The following is a 21,313-nucleotide window of genomic DNA, read 5'->3' on the forward strand; positions in this document are numbered from 1 at the left end:
TCAGACAAGGAGAGGCCCTGCGGAGCTCCCTCATGCTCTGCTCTGGAGATCTTGTGCTGTGAACGCTGCTCTGGCAAAGCGAGCACAGCACTGAGCCCTACTGTGGCAAACTAGATAAGCAGAGATTAAAAAAAAATAATAATTCTTGCTTTGAAGAAGGCTAATTTTGATTTTAAAGTGTTTGGTGATCCTTGCGATCTATCCCAGCAGTCTCCAGATCCACTCCTAGCAGGTGCTTTAGCTTCGTAGGAATTTGGGGCCACGTCCATCCCCACGAGCGTGGAGCAGCATCGTGGACCCGTCCCGCTCTGGCTGCTCACCTTGCGAATTCACAATTGCAAATTGTTGGCAGTGGAATTTTTTGACTTTCCTTAATGAATGGAGAAAATTATTTTTAAATGCAAATTTGACTTAAAAGTACCAAATCTTAAAGGTCTCTTTTTGGGTGAATGTAGATCATTTCCCTAACTGTCTTGTCATCTGCCTTGATGCTTTCTTCATGCTATCCTTGAATGAAAGGAGTCAATGTGACTGTTCATCACTGAGATTTCTATTCTCTGGATATCCTTTAAGACCCACTTAGGCAATAAGTGTTCATGCTTCTCCTATTGTGGCTGGGAAGAAAGGTCAGAGATTTTTCAAAACTCACAAAGAATCAGACTTTTCTACAGGCAAACACTGTGCCAAATGCATTACTGCTTTTGAAGCTCACCCCCAAAATCTGGGGAACAGAGCTGGGTAGACTGTCCACATATTTTAATCTAAGACAGGTTTAAAATATATTTAAAAACATCCTTAAATGTGCAAAAAATAGGAATAAATAACATCAGTTTTTCTCATTTTTATCAAACTAGAAGGGCTCATTAAATCTATCACAAGATATATAGCTGCGAGTGTTTGTAATGTATCTCGTGCAGATATTTTATGTTTAAAACAAGATCACGAACTGAAATTTTGAGGTCAGATTAAACCTTGTTAGCAAACCATCTGTCTAATGGGTAACAGCCAGTGATGGATATCATTGAAAGATGGAATAATTTATGAAGCTTGGATAGCTTTTCCCTTTCTGGCTGCGTGCTGCTCAGTGGGGACAGCAGTGCTGGGGGGATTGCTGGGGCTGTGGTGGCCGGTCCCATGGAATGGGGCAGCCCCCCCAGCTGCCACCTTGAAGCGCTCCCTGGCACCCCGTGCCCATCCTGGTACATACGTGAGAATAACCCAACAGGGATTTACACGGAGCCAAGGCTCCTGTCGCGGGTTGCTGCTGCTCTTGCACAACGTGGGGCCTGACCTTTAAATAAAGGCAGAGGGAGTTGTCAAAGGCAGGTAGAGCAGCGTGAGGGAAAAACAGACTCTTACTGCTAACAGTGCAGATCAGAAGCTTGCCGTGGTAAGATTTTTTCCTTATTGTACCTCAGGGACAGGAAAAGACCTTGGGCAATGGGAGGCTGCTGGTGGCATTACGCATCCCGTTTAAAACTAACATCTGACAGTGACAGTGAAGTTGTCTAGGGAATTGACTCCTTTTTCTCTGGAATGCGATAATTATTGAATTTGAGTCTCTTTTTTATTAACTGGTGGTCTTTACAATAGAAGTGAGGCTTTAATTGCTACTGTTTTGATTTTCTCTCCTTTGTTGAAGAGTTGAAGACTTTCAAATTTTAAACCTGTGAAAACATGAATTCGTCATGAAAAAAGCAGTCAGGGAGCATTTGATGATTGAACCCTGCTGCTAACACAAGTGGTGAATAATTGAAAAGATCAAAAAAAAAAAAAAAAAAGCCAGCTTGTGGATGACTCTGTTGTGCTTTTCCCTGGGAGGCTGATGGCCTTTTTTAATGAAGCCTGTATATCTGAAATCCTGCTAAAGAAAGTAGCCAAGCTAAGTTTTTTTTTTTATTATTATTAATCATTTTTTATTTAACAAAAAGAAAGAAACCTCTCAGGCATCCTTGGGTGGCCTGTGGTTCTCCAGCCATGATCTTGCTCCTCTGCTCGTCTTTAAAATGCGCCATGTAACCTGTTGCCTCCAGCTGGGAGGCACGGTGGATGTGTGTGACCATGGGATGCTTCCTGCGCTGAGCTGTCCTCCGGTGTGACGCCCACTCGGGACACACGTCCGTCTGCCTTGGTTTCCTGCACCTGCCCCTCCGGGAGGACGAAACACTCAAATGTCCCCGCGGGCAGGTGGTGTTGCGATGCTGAAAGCTGGTGCTGGCAGAGGGGTAGGTCCTTATTCGAAAGGAAGTGTTTCCCACCCAAATGAAGATGGTTTTTATGTTCCCGGTTGGCTTTTTATACAGATTAGGCAGCACGTGGAGGGAGGCTGGCTGATTTCTTATGTGAAGGTGTATCCGAGTTTTAACGTGGTCGTCTTCAGGCTTTCCTAGCAGAGCCCTGCTGAGGCTGTGGTTCCTCGCTGAGGTTCAGTATTTTGTTCAAATGCTGGAGGAGGAGAAAGTCAGGGGTAGGAGCTGGACGTGGGACGTGCATGGCAGGAGTGGTCTGCCTCCAGAAGATGAACTGCTCTGACCACTTTAAAATGGTAATAATAAAACCACACACACAAAACAAACAAGGAAACAACAAAGGCTTCTCAATAATGAATGATTTGCTGGCCACAACAAAATTCTGGGGGATGGCTGTGTAAAGGGCTAATGATTAATTCCCGGTGGGGTCTGGAAGCTGTGGGTGTATGGAGGCATTTCTGTCTCCAGCCCCAGCAATGCGGGGAGGCTTGCTGTACAGACCAGGGCAGCTTGTGTTTAGCAGCAGGCCTTTTTAAAACAGGCATCAGCATCAGCGTGAAAAATGTCCAAGGGAAGCAAGGATGCTCTCCAGTGACAGGGCACCACCAAAGAGTGCCCTGGAAAAAATAATTGCCCTGCAGCAGTATTGAAACCTAATGGATTTTCCTGTGCAACTCCAAGGCAGGCAAGAGAGGAAAATCAGCGTATTTCATTGGGCACAGCATCGTGTCGTTTTCCCATGAGGATGTGTTGTAGCTGCAGTGTGGTTATGTAAAATACCTCCACGATCAAGCAAGTTCTTCATTTCTTTTATGCTCAAATCAGTATGTTAAAAAATAAGGAGAGAGAGAGAGAAACTCTGGGAGATTTGTACAGTGTAGAAAATGCCATTGTACCCTGCTGTTACATAAATTCAGGTTCTCTCCCTCTCTAAAATCAATTGTCCTGGGAAGCTGCACTGCAAGCTGACACATGGAAGCACTTTGTCACAAGCAATTATACCATGCTACAGTAAATTGCTGCACAATCTATTACATTATGGGACACTCAATGTGTGCAACATTTTTCTCTAATCAGTCTGCCTAATTAGCCATTAGCAGAAATGAGATTTGCAAGATTTTCCTAAGACTTTTCCAAAGAAAGAGTATTTTTAAAAGGAAATGATAAGTTTCCCTATTTAGTATTTTGAGTTTTATCTGTTGAAAAGACTGTTCTGTTCTGAAATAGGGGAAATTGTTGTTTAACTAACGCCTTCTCACTGGAGAGCATCCTATAGCCCAAGCCACCGACCTGCACTAATCTGGCAGGCCCATACACTAGATTATTGTTCTGGGTGGTTTGTGCAGGACGCTGGCCAGCTCTAACACTGACTGGAAGACAAAGCAGAAATATTCCTTTATCAGGTACAAGGGAATTTGAAAATATAAGCAGCTCAAAAACCACCTTATTGTGACTTTTCCTGTTTGCCATGACTAGCAAATCCAGTGCAGGAGGAGGGTGAGCAGAGGCACCCTCGGTTTAAATCCGTACAGCCAGAGTACCTTTGCTTCATTTAGATCATGACCAGTTGCACCAAGACACAGCTTAAAAATTTCCTAAATACCATTTATTTGAAAAAACGAGGAGACGTTGCTGACTGCTGTGTGATATGGGAGGAAGAGCATGAAAACTGAAGCTGGTATGAGGGACCAAAACCAGCAATGCCTTTCGTAGAATGCTCTTGCAGACGCAGTCAGTGGGGCGGGTGGCTGTGGCAGGGGCACGTAGCACCGTTTAAGGATGCTATCCAAAACCAAGAGCTCTGGGGCTCTGTGCTGAGGCTTTAGTAGGTCTGCTTGGAAATCCTTTAGTTCAGTCTACTGCTTTATGTACACACAAAAAATGAAGGTTTTGGTACCTCTTTTGACCTTTGGCTGGCATGCCTCCCGCAGACTGTATACAGATTGCAGCGGCTACGCAAAGGTTATGTTTTTTAAGCAAGGTATTCGTGTTCACCTCGCTACAGCTGGACATCTTCAGTAGCAAAAGGTAAGCTGAGATGATAGCAGCCTTCGTACAAAGGAGAGCTTGGCTACTCTCAATGGAGAGCGTTTTATTGTCGCCTTTCTGGCACTTCACCTTCTTGATCACTTGGGACGTTTGTCCCATTTTTTCCTGCAGGTCTCCCCTCTGTTCGCCAGCACCTCCGACACCAGCGGTGCCCTGAGCACCCCGCGCTGGCAGGCGGGGGGGACGCGGGGCTGTGCTCCAGCTGCGCCCCCAGCACCCGGCTGCCGCCTCCAGCTAGCCACAGGTCTGTGTTCCGCACAGGGGCTGCGAGCCCGGCTGGCTCTGCCCAGCAGTGCTGGCTCTTTGCTCGAGCAGCCGGGCGTCACGACAACATCTGCTCTCCGTGCTGCTCTGCAGACACCTTGGCTGAGACGAGAGCAGAACGAGCACGGTTTTCACCACTTCCCCCTCTGCTGTTTGTAAATTGCTTTTCCCAGATGAACTGCTTTATCTGTTAAGTGCTGCACTTCTGGCTGGTTTTGCCATTGCTTCTTGTAAAGTCTCCTTTCCTTCCTGCCCTTCGCTTTCTCATTACGCTTTTGTATGTCGTCGCCTGTTCTGGCATAATTTGGCTGGTGCTTTAAACTCTGGTGCCTTTATGAGTTATCACCGTTTCTGACCATCTTGACAAAGACTTTAGAAAGGCTTGCTCCTTTTTGCAGCCTTGCTTGGATTTTGATTTGATTTGGAGGTCTCATTTTAATTCACTTTCACCTTAGGAACATGCATAATTTTGTAGTGACTTAATTTCTTTGTTCCCTCTGGGTAGCAGGGAAATGCAATCACACTTAGGTTCCTCCGGTAGCTCCCATCCAGCACGCAGCAGCAAAGTGTGTTTTGTGGCTCAGATGTGCTGCACGCATACTCGGTTTTGGGAAACATGACAGCCTTACCTATTTTGAAGGAGACGTCCCCGAGGCAAGAGCCATGTTTCATTTAGCAGTTAAATTAGATCAGTCCCAGCAGCTGCGTTTGGGATCTTTGGGAACACGACCCCTGGAGATGCTCTCTCCTTGTCTGCATGGCCGTGCTCCTGCAGCGCTGCCAGAAGGCGCGTCGGGAGCTCCAACCCACGGCGCTTCCTCGGGGGGAAGTCAGAGAGCATTAACCTTTCACTCCAACCTGCCACTAATTGCAAAGCTGTGCACAGACAGAACTGCAATCGATGTCGCCGAGGAGTAAAGGGGGTAAGGAAATAATTCGGGAAGCAAACAACAAAGTGCTGCCGTACAGGGTAGCTAAGTGCTGTAATGAGCTCTGCTGCTCTGCTTGGCGATGTCTGGAGATGTTGTTTGAGTTATGTGGTAACACAGCATGGACATTCACAAAACCTGAAATGGTCTCTTTGCATGCAGCTTTATAAACAGCTCCAACCTGGACCCTGAAAGCAGCTGGGATGCCAGCTGCTTGGGCTCCTGAGCAGCTTTTCTGTTCAGTTTCTGGGTCTCAGCTCCCTTTTCTCTCCCAGAAGGCACACAATGGGACCTTACGTGCCTTTTTATTTCATTTTTTTCCCCTCCTGTCCCTCAGAATGACTTCATCCTTCTTTTCCCTGCTTCACCGATTGCAGCATGCCCACTGCTGGGTGTTTGTCAACTCCAGGCTGGTTTTCCCTCTCTCTTTACAGGAGTTATGTGGTGGATCCAGATGGACCAAGCTAAAAGGCAATAGCAACCGTCAGGTGAATATCATCCTTTCAAAGGTAGGACCGTAGCACTTAGGCAAAGAAGTGAGTTTTTGGGACATTTTCCCGGGGCACAAAACCCAGGTAAATCTTGACTTGCCAGGCCTGACCCAAGCACATGCAGGCCCCGTGGCCAAGCTAGCGTCCTCCCTGCGGGGTGGTGTCAGGACGGGGATGTTCCCATGGCCCCCGCCTCCCCTCTGCTCTGCTGACACGCTGCGAGGCTGAGCAGAACTGGGAGAGACAGCAAAGCATGTCCGTGTGCGTACGTATACACACGTATATATGGCTTTGACAACGGGTGGATATTGCCTGGGCAGTTAGCGCTTGTGTGGCAGAGATGCGGTATTTTTAAACTAAAGGAAAAAAGACTTTAAAAAAATAATCGTGTTAATAAAAGCTGATTGGTTCCTAACTTAATTAGAGATGGGAACAAGGGAGCCCGAGTGACATCTGTTACTTCTGCCTTCTGCAACGTTTTGTTTTTCCCGTGGACGTCACTCAAGGAGAAGCATATTCCTTATCAATTTCTTTTGAGAAAGAGTTTCAATTTTTTAGCAATTAATATCAGAAATAGCTATTATGTCCCTATATTATGCCCCTGCCCTGCAGAGGAACACAAGACAAAAACCTTGAAACTGTTGCTTACACAAAACCACAATAACGCACAGGGGATGCACATGAGAGCAGTAAATACTGTTCTGCAGTTAATTTAACTGCTTAAAGGACTCGTGTGTAAAACAAATCACATTGTACATCCCCGACATTACCTTGGCGCTTTGTGCTCCACCTTGTAGCCCGCTTTATACCAGAAACCCTCCTTCTCTCACTCCCTCGTCCCGTGTTTTATTTTCGACATGAGACACGAGCTCCCGTCGATGACACTTACTTACCATAAATCAGCCGCAGTCAGAGCGGGGCCCAGGACGGGCTGCAGAAACCTGAGTGCCATTGATCCGCGTGATTACCGCAGGCACCAAGCCTTCCCTTCCTCCCGTCTGGTCGCCGTCTGCAGGCTCAGCGTGCCCGTCCTCTCGTTACTTCCGCAACCGTAAAATGCCTGATTTATTGTATTGGGCTGGGGAGGAAGGCTGTTTAACTCACCACTGCCCTGTCTGGGCCCCCGGGTGGGTGCGAGGGCCAGGGACACAGCCAAAGTACCAAAGCATCTGGCTCTTCGCTAAGTACTAAAGCAACAGAGTTTTCTTCTCTGAGCTGTGTGACTGCAAGATTAAATGGGTACAACGAAGATTCAGGAGAGAGCAGTTGTTTCAGCTGTCTCTGCAACTGACCTGCAGCTGCCCACGTTTGCATCCCTCACCGCTGTGGTTCGGCTAAAGGTCGGGGGGGAAGAAGTTGCGTGCTGCTGGTGACACCACGCTGGGAAGAAGTCCAACCAGCGTGGTGCAAAGCAAAGAGCAGCGAGCAGCAGAGGGGTGTTAAAAGCCGCTCAGGTGATTTTCATTCTGCTGGCTCCCAGTAGTGTGCGTGGAAAACGTGCCTGAAAGCTGGCTCCTGCCCTCGCCTTGTTCTGAAGGGGGATGTGTTGGCTGCTGCGATGCTTTTGGGGACTTGCCGAGTATTTCTGGTCGAAGCTTGCCCCGAGCATTGCTGGGGCTCTCAGAGCAGCACATCTCCACCAGCATTGCACCCAGCAGCGGCTGCCGGCCCCTCCGGGACCACGTCTCCAACAGGCTGGGCAGTGCTGGGGTGTCCCGGGGGGGTTCAGGAGCACTTCTTGTCCATGACATCACCTGCAAATTCCTAAATCACGTTTAATTGCAGAACCCAGGGAGTACAACACACATCAGATTTGAATGGGCTGTGGAAAGGACAAAAAACATTAGCAGTTGTAATATAGAGCAAGTTACTGTTCCCCCGACAGATATTTAGCCTTCTGCCTTTAAACATATGGGGGAAATATAAAACAATAAAACATCACAGGAAAGCTGTTACCTTTCAGATCCAAGTATAAATATTTAAACTCGAGGTGGCTGAAGTTTCACTGCTCGCTGTCAGAAACGGGCTGAGGGAAGCCAGCCGGGCTGGCAGCCCCGCAGCACGGAACGTGTCGGAGGACAGCACCGGGGCGGCTGCGTAAGCTCTTAAACCCAAACGTGTAAATGAATTTATTCTGTGCTTAACGGTGCCTCGGCACGAGCCCAGGCGCTGCTAATCCCGAGGGCAGGCTGCCCGCAGCACCAGAGCCGGGGCATTTTCTGGTTTGGCTCTTTGAGTTTATTCCCAGGGGGTTCTGCAGCGAAAGGCGACAACGCGCTGCTGGGGGTTCGCTGGAAATTTAAATTTTGGTGTCCAAGAATTTTATTGCAAGCTAATTTTAGTTAAATAGCCTACCTGGGATTCACATGGAAGTGAATGCTTCTGAGTTTTCATTTCATAAGAGCCGGAAAATTTGCTGGCTGGGCCACGTCCCCTGTTCAGCTGCAGCCCCAGCAGGGCCCAGCTGCCCCTGGGTGCTGAATGCACCTTTGCTGTGCGGCTAGTCTGAGAAACCTTACATGTAAAGTCCACAAAACAAAATTACTTGTTCAGTCCTTTAACTCGCTTTCTGCAGGAATTTATTAGTCATCTACAGCGCATCTCAGCACTTAAGATCTCAGAAATAAGCAATCAATATCCTTGTAGAGGGGCCGGGGGGGTTGGGAATTACGAAGACCCCGGGCTCCCAGCAGGGTGCGTGTTAGCTAAAAGTGCATTTACTAACACAGCAGCTGGCATCTGTTAGAGGTAAATGGTTTGAAAAAAATATCTTTCCGTTCCTCACTCCGCACTATTTGTTTTGATCATGATATAAACAGACAGCTTAATAAAATGCTGAAGTATAGCTGCTGAGACTAATGCCCAGCTGGCAAAATATGTGATCTCTGAAGCAAAATTCGCCATATTTTGAATGCATATATTAAAACCAAAGCTTGCTGGTATGTTTTTATGATGATTAATATTTACAATGCTGTGTTTACAAGTCACTGTGAAATGAATATCCATTTACTATTTTAAAGTGCTTAATTTTATGAATCATTTCCAGCTACTAACCCAGAATTTAGAGCAGTGTGTAACTTCGGTACAGCTGGAACTCTTCTGCCTATCCATAAATTCAAACAGTACTTCCCCAAATCCCCATTTCCTTCTTCTCCAGTGAAACCCAGCCTCTACCATGTGCCTCAGAGAAAAGTATTGCGTTTTGGTAAACCATCGCAGGGGGATGTGGTTTGAGTTGATGGACTCATTATTTGCAGTGACACCCGTGTCCCCGTGCAGCCCCCTCCTCCCTGTGCAGGTCCTGGTTCTGGGGTTTTGCTTTGCTGTGAGCAGGGCTTCATGGTTAAACCGACGTCTACCTACATGGTGGGATGGCTGAAAAGCCACACATTTTCATAAAAGCTAGTTTTACTAAAGTCTTTGAGATCCTACATGATTTTTTGCATTTTTCCTCATCCTGCAAGGTAAGGTTTCCTTGGAGATCACAGGTATATTCCTGGCGAGAGAACTTGCTGACGGAGCATCTTATTTAAAAATAAGGATGGGGTAGGTGGGCTGAGAAATAACAAAGCGACAAATCTACAGCATGAGGAGTGCTTTAATTATCTTAAAGATTATTTAAGAGAGGGCCGAACTGACCTTTGGGTGGAGTTGTCCCGTCCGTGCCAGCCCCCTCCCGCTGCCCAGGACTCCGTTTCCTCCAGATTTCTGCCACACTCCTCTGGCAGCTCGCAGGGCGAGGTGCTGGTTTCCTCACGGTGCGTGGTGCTTGCACCGTGCTTGCCGTGGTTTGCCTCCAGAGCAGCTGGTTGCAGTGCGGGGACGTTTGAACCTTGGATCTTGAAGGTCTTCTCCAACCTGGGCGAGTCTACGATTCTGCGAAATATAGCAGGGATTATGGAAGTCGGTGGGTCCAGGGGTAGTTCAGGGGGTTCCAGCTAGATGTGGCATGCAAGAGGTTTGCGTGTGATGCGTTTATGCAGGGACAGCCTGTTCTGGAACAGCTTCTCCAGCCCTTCCATCAGTATGCGCTCTTCCTCCATCGGTGTTACTTCACAGTCCCGATTCCTGTGGTAAAATGGCTAGGAAAGCCAGGCTTGGCCTGAGCCCAGGCTGCCATTAGGCGAAGAGGAGGGCTGGAGGAGGCGGCCCTCCTCGTTGTGTCTCGCTAGAGGCAGGACCAGGCCCCTGGCAGACGAAGGGCACTGCGCCATCACTGCCCGCTGCCGCCGGGTGCCCGGCAGGCTTGTGCGGCACCACACAGAGGGCTTGCTCCCTCTCACCATGCCGGCATCTCCCACGGCTGGAATTAAATGCAGCGTCCTTTCCTGGGGAGCTCGGCCTCGCCTGGGTGAGAGACAACAGCCAGGAATGATTTGCCCTGTTGCCCCGCCGTACAGGGGCGCGGGTCAGCGCAGGCAGCCCAGGCTTGGCCTCAGCACGCTCGCTGCAACACAAAACCGCTCACGGAGGGAAGGAGCTGGCTCCTCAGGTGATAATTTCCAGTAATTAATACCGCAGGGAGAGCTCTACCCCCTAATAACATAACAACCCAGAAAGCCTGCCAGGGAAGTGCTTTTTTCTCAGGGTAATGCATTTTGTTTCTGCGGGTCATTTTCCCGACAGAAAGCAGAAATACTGCCTTGTAACAGAGCAGGGCTCGGAGCCTGGCTCCTCACGCACACCTCTGTTTGTTTGCACCTAGCGAAACTGATAAATGTTAAAATAAAAAGCTGTGCCTCGTTTTTTAGCTAATTAATCACTTTAGTGCTCTTTGGCTTAATATTTATATAAGGTTTATAGATCAAATCCTGCGACTTGTAACTATTGGTGACTAGGGATCTATTCTTGCTAGGTGGCCTCTGAATTGGGTGGGAATTTTTATTACAGGGAGGCATGAATAAAGGTGTTAGGGATTCAGGTGGCACGAATCAAAATGCGAACATCTTCAGGCAGCGGATTCACTCAGCATTGAGTAAGCTCTGCTGTGGCTTCTTCAGAACTGGCTGCAAGCAGCTAATTACGGATCGGCTGGTAAATGGCATGTTCTCAAGAGCTGTTCTGCCTCTATCCAGGCCTGAATGCAGGACACAGATAAACTGAAGGAGGGAAAAGGAGCAGAGCCCCTCTCTAGCGCATCTCTGTAAATGCGGCTAGTTGTGTTCAAGCCTTCGTGTTCTGGGGGAAGCATAAAAATTAGTTGCAGGAAGGAAAGAAAAAGGCAAAAGTCATTCCCCCGGTGCTGTGCCATCCGCTGGTGCTCCTCGCCGTGCACGCGCTGCGCTGGCTGCAGCAGGTGAGGCAGGGTGGCAGTGAGGGCTGCAACTAAACGGTGCTGGCCCTTACACCCAGAGCCAGTAACAACGTGCTCAAAAAGAGCGCACAGCCAAAGAAAAACAGCAGGTGCCTCATCCCCCCGAAATGAAAATGGTAACTAATAGGAATTATTTCATTTTACTTTATTTCAAGAAGCTCTATTAAACAAAAGTTTTAAAAAGCAAAGCTCTCTCATGCCTGGAATCCACCCCAAAATGCTTTCTAGAGAAAATAACATATTTCAACTGGCTTGGCAGCTGTAGCGATCTTTTTGTACTTTATTAGGATAAAGAGTCAGTCTTCTCCATCCATTGTGGAGATTTAATAAAACCTGCTTTCTGCTATGCTTACTGTAGCTCAGCGTTTCCTTTGCTTTTCTCTGCTTCTTCACTTCTTTTTCCAGCTCATGGCAGAGGGGAAGCGAAGTGCAGCAGTTTTGCAGTTTGCTCCTGCTCTGGGAGCATCTCGCACACTCTCATGGTGATGTTCCTGTGAGTTTGTGGTGTGGGACTGAGCACGGAGCATGGCTTGCAGGGTGCGGGGGTGGGATGCCGATGCCTTTCCTCCCGGGGGGTGTTACAGAGGGAGCAGGGAGAGGGGTCTTGGCTCAGAGCACGCTTGTAGAAGGGAAGAGGAGAGAGCTAAAATACCGTCCTTTTACTTTTCTCTTAAATTACAAGCCTCCCATCCTCACTCTTTTTGTTCATGTTGATTTGGGGGAACACAAGAGGAAGGGAAGGTTTTGTGCCCTCAGCCCAGCTCCCAGCTGGGCTCCCAGCTCCGTGCTCGGCCCCCCAGCTCCCAGCTCCATCCCCCCGGCGCAGGGATGCTGCAGGAGGTGGGTGCCCAGCGCAGGATGCCAAGCTGGTGCAGAGAGAGGAATCTGGGGAAGAGGAGGAAGGGTATGCTGTACTGTGCTGCTGGGGCTTGGTCCTGGCAGCACGGCTGTTGCAGCGCTTGCTCGTAACTACCCACCGAAAAACCTCCATTCTGAGAAGCTAATGAATGCACAGCAGTCTCAGACAAGTACAAAAAGCAGCATCTTGCTTGGCCCCAGGGGAAATTTTCCATTACAGCAGTGGAGACCTCACTTCAGCAGAGCCAGCTTCTGGTTTGCAGGACAGTCTGTGTTAGCAGCACCGGCAGAGTCTGGCCGAGGATGCTGCAAGTGCCCCCCCTGCTCTCATCATGCTCTACAAGGTGCTCACATCCCTGCTTAAAAAATGACAAGGAATGTTGTTTTTTTTTTTCCTTTTTTTTTTTTCGGTCCCCCTAAGAATCCCAATAAATCAGAGCCTGGCTCTGCCCCCCTCCTGTCCGCTGTCTCACACGTGCACCCCCAGCACGCCCATGCAGGCAGGACAGGCAGGAGGCGGCCGTGAGGGCAGGTTGGCTGCAGCTGGTCGTGCTGACCCCAGCAGTCCTCGTGTCCCCAGGTCAGGATGACAGTAAAATGAGCACAAAGAGCCAGTGTTAACGACTGCTGAAACTGAAAAGGAGGAAGAACCCTCCTGGTTTTCTCCCAGTTTGCTGAATCCAAGTGCAATGAGCAAGCAGTTTTATCTACGGAGGCAGCATGGAAGTAGTCTGACCCAAACGAGTCTACATTAATACTTTCTTGCATAAAATGTCAAAATGAAACACACAGTAATTCATATTTATGGGGAATATAAATTGCTTTTTATTTAATCTTGCAAGCATGAGAAAGAAAATTAAATTAATTCCTGAAATCCAGATATAAATAAGTTTTGCTGTATGTATAGTAACTTGCCAGCTATTACTCTAGGAGATTTCTTAAATTTTGTCTCTGCTTTATAAGTTGGAAGTCTCAGCAAGATTTGCAATAGAAGGGAGGATCTTCCAATCAGACAATGATGTTCTTCCCTGCGGGGTGCAGGGGCTCCAGCTCCAAGGCTAAAAGCATCCTGCTTTGAAACCCAACGGGGCTGAGCGGCTCTGGCATCACGGCACCTGCATTACTTTGTCAACGGGAAACTGAGCAGTAATGCGGATTTGTTAAAATCAGGAGAGGATAGGCAGCTTTTAGAATGGAAGGATGAAGGGGCTGCACCATTTACCCTGCCCCTCCCATTTGTGATGAATTTGGGGTTTTTGATGCATGTCTGTGCCCTCCCAGCTGCAGGCTGGGCCTCGCCGTGCAGGAGCAAAGCTGGAGGTGTAAATGTGTGTCATGGAGAGCTGCCGCTGCCGGCCAGCACGGGCTGATCCATGCAGTACGATTGCTGTGAGGCCCCTTCTGCTGCGCACTCTGACTTTTTCTTGTGGGGCTTATTTCAAACGCATGCAAACCATATAGAAGGCAGAAGCGTTCCCTGGCGATAGGCACCTGTGTGCTGCAGACTCTCCCAGGCGGCTGGACCGCTGCTGGCTTTACGTGGTTTCCAGTAAAGATTTCCCGTCTCTGTACCGGTGCCCCCGGGCAGCCCCGGTGCACGTGGGTGCAGGGAGGAAAGTCCTGATTGCCCCCAGCATCACCTCCTCTCCCGCCCCCGCTGCAGAAAGCACAAAAGCCAAAAACCTGCGCTTCCCCGTGGTTCTCCTGCTTCCCTTTGTCAGGTAAAGGCAGTGCTTGATTTGCTTCAAGTTAAAAACAGTCCGGACACTGCTGTGGTGTATGTATTGGAGTTTTGTTTTTGTATTTTGGAGCTTGGAGTTTTGTTTATGAACTAGGTAAAATCTTTTTGGTTGGAAAAGACCCTTAAGATCATCAAAGCCAGCCATCAGCTAACGCTCCCAAGTCCATAACAAAACCATGTCCCTAAGTACCACGTCCACATGTCTCTTAAATACCTCCGGGGATGGGGACTCCACCACCTCCCCGGGCAGCCCGTTCCAACCCCAATCCCCCCTCTCCATGAAGAAATTCTTCCCGATATCCAGGCTAAACCGCCCCCGGCACCACTGAGGCCCCGCAGCGCCCCGCTGCCGTGCCGGCCCTTCCTTCGCGGGCGGTGCGTAACTCTTCCTGCTGCGCGCGCCGTCACGAATTGCTATCAATCAATTCAAGGCACAAACAAAGCAATTAAAAATCAATAGCTATGCAGCTATTAGAGAGCAAGATTTCATTAGGGTTAATAATCGCAGGAATTAGGGAACTAATCAGCCCTAGTGATCTCCAGGAGAAGCCATCGCAGGCTCTGCATCCAGCCTGCCCACAGACCTCAGTTGCTGTGCCAAACGCTTAGAATAAATGACTAGATGTTATTTTGTAACTAATGGTCACGATAATGACCAAAAATCAGGCTTGTAGCTAATATCTTACTTGTGTACTTGGCAGTAATCCTACTTTCTGTAGGATAAATAGGAGCAGTGTGCTGTGGGGGGAAGGCTTGTCCTCTGTTTCTCTGTGCCTGAAGAGACCATTTTTTTTTTCTCCATAAAACCAGCTTGCAGGCACTTACATTTTTGTAAATTCACTTTGGTAGCTTTTGTCTCTGGGTCACAAAGCAGCAGCTGATATCCCTGTGGCCCCGTTCCAGGGTACCCACCAGGTGAGCTCTGCCCTCTCCCCGTAAAATCCAGCCCGTTCTGGTGTTTGGGTCATTTCTTTTTCACTGCAAGTTAAACAGGTCCTTGGAGGCTGCTAAAAGTCTTAGCAAAACATCCTAATCACCCAGAAATCAGGAGGAGCCTTCTGGGTGTGCTGCCACTAATCAGTCCATTTGCTGCAGGCACGACTCATTCTGCTCCTTAATTCAATACAGCAGATGCGAACCCATTTCTGCTCTGCTCCGCATTGCTGCTGGGTGGGTTGTCATGAGCCCACCGTGCACCACCACAAGGACGGTGCTGCCACTTTTCCCTGTAACATTATATTCTACTCATAGTGGTGCCCCAGGAGCAGGCGCTGGGGCCAGAGACGTGAATTATTCGCGCCCTGCTCTTTGCTTCAGTGACAAAGGGTGACGGGTGTGTGGCTTTGCAAACCCTGCCAGTAGCAGTGATGCAGATGTGCAGTTGTTCACCACCCTGAATGAATACCAGCTCCCCCTGAATTACGCACAGGAAGGTCAGTGGGAGGTGTCGGACACATGCATCCCGCTCTGAGCAGAGCTGTTCCTGTAAATCTTTCATGGCAACACCACCCCAAAGCAGCAGGATGATGGTGAGGATCCACAATGGACCTGAGCAAGGTGGTCCGAGAGCCGTCTGTGGAAGTGGTGAGTATGCAAGACAAAATATAAACAGCGAGATGAGGTGAGGAGACAGAAATTGGGGTCTGAATATGAAGAAAATAGTTTTGGTCAAAGCCCTGGTCTTAGACCGATGAGAAGGTTAAAGGGATGACTTAGCAGTATTAAGCCTGTCGTGGTTTTCTGTTAATTGATATAAAAATATTCTATTCATCTCTTTTTCACAGATCCTGACTAACTTTCTGGGAACCTCTGGGGTTGTGGTGGCATGCTCCCTGGTGCTGCTGTAAGTTCCAGGAAATGTGCTGGGATATCCAGAAAAAAAACCTGTTTATTTATAGCATCCGACATGAAGAATACCGGTAGAGATATTGATGAAAGGCACAGATCAAGCAGATAAAAAAAAAAAAAATGGCATGTTAATGTAGGCTGTCTCCAACAGTACTTGGTGAGCTTTGCTATTGCTCTGGCTTTGCCAGTCATTTTCCAAGCTTACCGTGTAGGGTTGTTAATTATATCCAATGACAAAGTAGTCAATCGAATCTAGACACTTTTTTTTTTTTTCCTTTTAATTGAAGTTAGCTAGAGAGCTCATTTTAAAACATCACGTAGGAAGTCTGAGATTTAATACGTGCTTCAGAAAAGTAGCAATAATAACAATCAACTTTGGCTTTACTTCTCAGCTGGCAGAGGCAAGGAGCCAAGAAAAACTCATCCATCCCATGTAACGACAAAGCCAGGCCAGGGCTCTTCACTGGGCTGGGCTCGTGCTCAAGGATGAGGCACTCGCGGTGTCACTGGGGCTGTCCCACCAGGGCTCAGCGCTCGTCGATGCCCCGTCTCCCCAGCTGTGAGTTCTGCCTTCTCCTTCAGTGTAGGAAGGGAAAGTGAGGTTTAATGTTTAATTCTATTAATTAATCTCCTGCATCAGCTCTTTGTTTCCATTGAGTCATACTAAAGGAATGCAAAAGCGATGCGAAAAGGTGATCACTTCCAGGCAGCTGGCGTTCTTGAAAAGACAAAATGGGGACAGTCTGACAAGTTATTCATAAGAAATAATTATCTTTAATAAGCCCTGATCAAGTGTTTGTACCTGCCAATGTGCATCTGTGCTTGGGAAATGATCTGCTCAGAGCCTCCCTCCAGGAACACGAGCCCTCAGTGCAGGGGCCAGGCCCAGCTTCCATCTCCTTCAGACGAAGCGATCAGCCCCGTTCTTCTGTGGCGTGACCAGCTTTGATTAGAAGCACCTGAAGCACTGCTTCGCTGCCTCTGACACCGTGTGTCTCTGAATACACGGCACCGTGCTGCTTACATCAGCTGCTGCTTGTGGTGGCAGACGAGTGCATGTGTTTTCACATCGGGCTTGAAGCAGGAACTTCTACGTATGAGCTGTGTAAGAGGTGCAAGAAGACCATTTCTACTTAAAACTGACTGGCAAAAATAAATTATGCATATACTTCATTCAAATAATTGCAGACATGAAAATGTAGATATTTTTGTATGGGAAACACTAGTCATATGCCACCTTTTTATTACTGAATTTGTCAGTTAGCACTTTTACATTTTTGCTGTGATCTTAGTGATTAAAAAAAAAAATTGCTACCAAAAAACTTGCCCATCCCCTTATACAACAACTGAACCAGATGTGTCTCGTGTGCCAGACCAGCTCTGTGGGACAGCCGCGGGGCAGCCGGCGCCGGGAAGCTCAGCCTTCAGGCACAAACCACCTTGGGCTCGTCCAGTTTGGGTCGACGCAACTCTTCCCAGGTCTGCCCTTGACTGTTAGGGCTTCTTGTATTCTGAATAAATCAGAGTGAAAACGTGCAACAATGTAAGCAAGGAACAATCCAGTCCAAGTCCATCAGATTGCTAAAATGCTCAGACATTTGTATATGTTTGCATTTTTTTTTTCCAGATGCAGCCCTGTGATTTCAAATTATAATGAGGTGACCTGATTTTAATTGAACTAACCTTTATAGATGAGTTGATAGGCTTAAATATTTGCTTATATTAGCAGAGAGAAGGAAACCAAAGTCTTTTGCATAGTTACAATTGCCAAGGAAACCACTCTGCTGGTATCCACATCGGGCATTTCATCTGCTCCTGTGTGTGGCTGTTGGAAAACTGTCTGATTATAAAAAAAAAATGCTTCCAGTCTGACTAGATGTCTAGTCAATGTCTGTGTAATTTTCTATCAGTTTATCCAAGAGCTGCTGCTGTCCTGTGAAAGTTTGTGGAGTCGCAGGCTCTTGCTTCTAAAAAGGTATGCAGCCAAATGTGAAATGTGACCCTTGATGGGAAACTACGAATTAAAAATTGTCTGTAATTAGAGTGCTTTCCAGGCATCTCATAGTTTTTCCGAAACAACCTTTTAACTCTGTGATTTATTTTAGTCCTTACTTTAAACTAGGTCAGTCTTAAGAATTTCTACTGCTTGAAACACGCTACCAAATCAAACACATTCTAACAAAGACTAATTGGACTCCATTTAAAAATAAGTATTATGCCTGGAAAAGCAGTTTTCTGAAACTGAGCAATGGGTTTAAATGAGTAACGACACAAAGCTGCACACAATTTCTAACTCAGAAGCCCCCTGGGGATTACACGTGCACTTTACTAAAGAGATATCAAAATTAAGCACTAATCCAAGAGGCAAGCTCGTTCACGGTGCTCGTTTTGAGACCAGCCTGTCCCTCTTCAGGCGAGGGTGGTGGGCAGAGCCTGGGCCGCGGGCACATGCTGACGGATGGTGCTCTGATTTCTGTCTGCACAGACACCTCACTTTTCACTCCTCTATCTCCACGTGTGCTAATGAGTCGTGCTTTGAATCAACTTCTGATCTGTGTTTTTTAATCCAGCTCAGAGCAGGCTGTCTGTGGGGCTTTGTGTTTGAGAGCCAGTATAATTATTACCGGGAGGTTTTCGGAAAGCTGTGCTCGCAGCAGAGATAGCATCTCCATTCCTCTCTTGGTGCTAATCAGTTTATGTGAGCCTGCCTTATGCACAGCTTTCTGACCATGCCAAATTCTTCCGAAACAAACACTTCATCCATGGTTATCAGACAGCAGCATGCCTGAGAAATTACATTATACTCAGCAAAAAGCCTCCGAAAGCATGGATTTGCCACCTCTTTTCCTCAGAGAGCTGGACAATAGCGGGTTTTTGTTATTGTTCATTTTTCTTCTGTCATAAGATCTGTCTTTTATTTTTCTCTTCTATATCCTGGACAATTTCTAATCCTTTTCCGTAGGCCACACAATAATAGCTTATTTTTCAGTTTAAAATGAAATATGACTAAAGTCTCCAGTCCGCAGGCTGCCTGCCCCAATCCTCCTTGTTTTCCTCTTATTTTTATTTTTTCCTACTTTAACACAGTTCAGATAGTAGCCATAGAGGCCTAACCTGCATGTTCAGAAGCTGGAGAAAAATACCTGGCAGGTGCTGGCCTGGCACCATGGCCTGCCAGCACTCAGGCTCTATTTCCAGAGAACAGTAGCTCTCTTATCCCAAGAATAAAATTTAAAATAAATAAATAAATAAATAAAAAATACTTAAAATCTCTTTCTATATAACTTAGAGGAGGAATGCACTTTCCTTCACACTGGAGGGATATGTAAGGTTACTGAGCAGTACTGTGTTCTTCATCACCCCAGTCCCCATGGGGCAGGCGTTGTTTCCAGGCTGGAGACAGTGGCCCTTGTGCCCCAAGGCAGCAGTGACCTCCCACACGTGGGCTGCCAGAGCCATCGGTCACTTGCTCTTGTTCCAGCACATGCAGGGCGCAGGACGGGTCTGGGCATCTCACAAGAGGAGAAAGAAGAATTAAAGGAGGACGGTGTTTTTGCTGTAAAGCTGCTGTGCTACAACACTGCCACATGCGGTACCTGGGCACGGCCAGGGTGGATGTCGTGGGTGCCCCCTTGTACAGCCCCTGGGGGACGTGCTGGCTCTGCTGAAGCCCCATAAAATGACATCTTCCCGAAGCATCGAGGCAGACGTGCTGCTTGGGCCTGCCCCCGAGGTCTGCAGACCTACCCACAGCTGCAGTGGCGATCAGCGATGCGTTTAGCCTGCGTCGTGCTATGAGTTGTGACTGTCCTGCACCAAGCTTTGAAAGCACCACGCCTCCTTTGTCCCCTTGTCCCCCCGGGGAGCAGAGGTGGGATCCAGAGGTGGCTATCACCTTACAAGGATGTGCTGACGTGAACATATCGGCACAAAAGACACTGCATGCACTCTCCTAGATCTTGACTTTCTCATGAGCAATTAAAAATGAACATGACAACCTGTTGGACAAAGAGTTCAGCTCTTGAGCTTTGCTATGGCTGTGGTCCAGAGCGATTCCAACCTGGCCAGACACTTAGGGGGAGAAACGCAATTACAACGGCATGGCAGGAGCCCCATCCCTTTGGTAAGGCAAAGGTCATTTTTCCTACACCACTGTCCAAAACCGTAAGACCCTTTGCAGTTGAAGGAAAAGGCTGTGTCATTCTCAGAAATAGTCCATTTATTAATTCCTACCAAAACTGCTAGAGACCAATTAAATAATAGTATGCTGCGGACAGGGACAGAATAGATTTTGCTCTCAAGGGTTTGCATTAGCGGCCACCAGACTCATGAAGAATGGCAGCATTGCCCGAAATGGTATGACGGTATTTTCAAAAGCATCAAGGAGGCTGATGACAAATTTCCCTAGCACTCCGGTATGTAAATGCCTTAAGCTCCTTCTGTAGTGTTTGCCCCGATGCAAATGGTCTTTAAATAAGTGCTGCAAAGTCTGCGGTAGCGAGGAGCTGCAAGCTGTGTGCGCTGCACAGATGCAACGTATCCTTCACAGAGCAAACTACGGATCTCTGTCTCACAAACAAACAGTTTCCATCTGTTCCCTCAAATTAATGATTTCTAATTAGGCAAAATACATTATTTCTTTCATGAAATTCAGTGATGATTCTAAAAATGCAATAGGACCTGTAGGAAGCTGCGTTTGCATGAGCCTTATGAAAAATCTCAGGCAGCGGCAGAAGATGGCTCTCTGCTTGTCAGATAGCCAGGGTGCCATCCAACAGACACACCAAGGAGGCTGCTGAACTTGCTCCTTTTGTAGTAGAGCCCTGAGTTGCCTTACATTTGCAAAACGAGGTCTTGAGCTGAGGAACGAAGTGCATCACGAAGAATAAAAGATGGGAGCCATTTAAGAACTCGTACTGATGGCCAATTGACTCATGCTCTCAATCTAGCCATTCCACAAGCAGAAGGAGTCGAGATGTGGATGGAGGAAAATGGCAAGCGGGAAGCTGTACGTGTCCATTCTGTTACAGCTCTTGGGGCATGGGCTGAAGTCTGGTCCCGTGTGTGTGCAGCACCCGGCCCCCTGCACCCCAAGGGGCAGCACGACCCCAGCTGGTAGCTTTGTGGGCAGTCTGCACTGCCTGGCCTGTTCTGCTGGAAAAGGCCGGTTATATCACATTTTGTCTGCTTAAAAACACTTTAAAGAGTTCACAGGGCACATGCCTCGAACCCCGCAGAAAGCCTCCCAGTCCCTTTGCTGTTATTAATAACAGCACTCTTCCCAATTTACATATGCAGCTGGAAGCCTTGGAAGGGCTCCTTTAAACATCCCCTTGCATAAATAGGGGCGATTCCAGCCCACCAGCTTCTTGGTTCTGCTTCGAGAGGATGAGTTGGATGCCTGAGTCGCAGCAGCAGTGGGCTCCAGGGGTACGGGTGTGTGCTGGGAACAGGTGATGGTGTTTTAGGGGGACGAGGGCACTCCCCACGAGCTAACTACCACAGGAAGGGGTTGGGGTGGTGCAGGGACCTGCCTTACTGCAGTGGCGCTTGGTGCAGCTGGTATTTTA

General features: G+C 47.9%; 2 long non-coding RNA genes across 2 annotated transcripts; one reads left to right on the plus strand and one right to left on the minus strand.

Annotated features, from left to right (window-relative positions):
• Positions 1-1,672: 1,672 nt before the first annotated feature.
• On the minus strand, positions 1,673-9,444 carry LOC308197986. The gene is made up of 2 exons (XR_013953501.1): positions 6,876-9,444; positions 1,673-5,955 (listed from the first exon to the last, which is right to left on the minus strand). It is a non-coding gene; the product is annotated as an uncharacterized lncRNA (long non-coding RNA).
• A 4,519-nt stretch (positions 9,445-13,963) lies between these two features.
• Positions 13,964-21,308, plus strand: LOC308197985. The gene is made up of 3 exons (XR_013953500.1): positions 13,964-15,479; positions 15,680-15,738; positions 16,136-21,308. It is a non-coding gene; the product is annotated as an uncharacterized lncRNA (long non-coding RNA).
• The last annotated feature ends 5 nt before the right edge of the window (positions 21,309-21,313 follow it).

This window comes from Anser brachyrhynchus (genome assembly GCF_964034855.1).
Source record: "Anser brachyrhynchus genome assembly, chromosome: 7".
Taxonomy (NCBI): Eukaryota; Metazoa; Chordata; class Aves; order Anseriformes; family Anatidae; genus Anser; species Anser brachyrhynchus.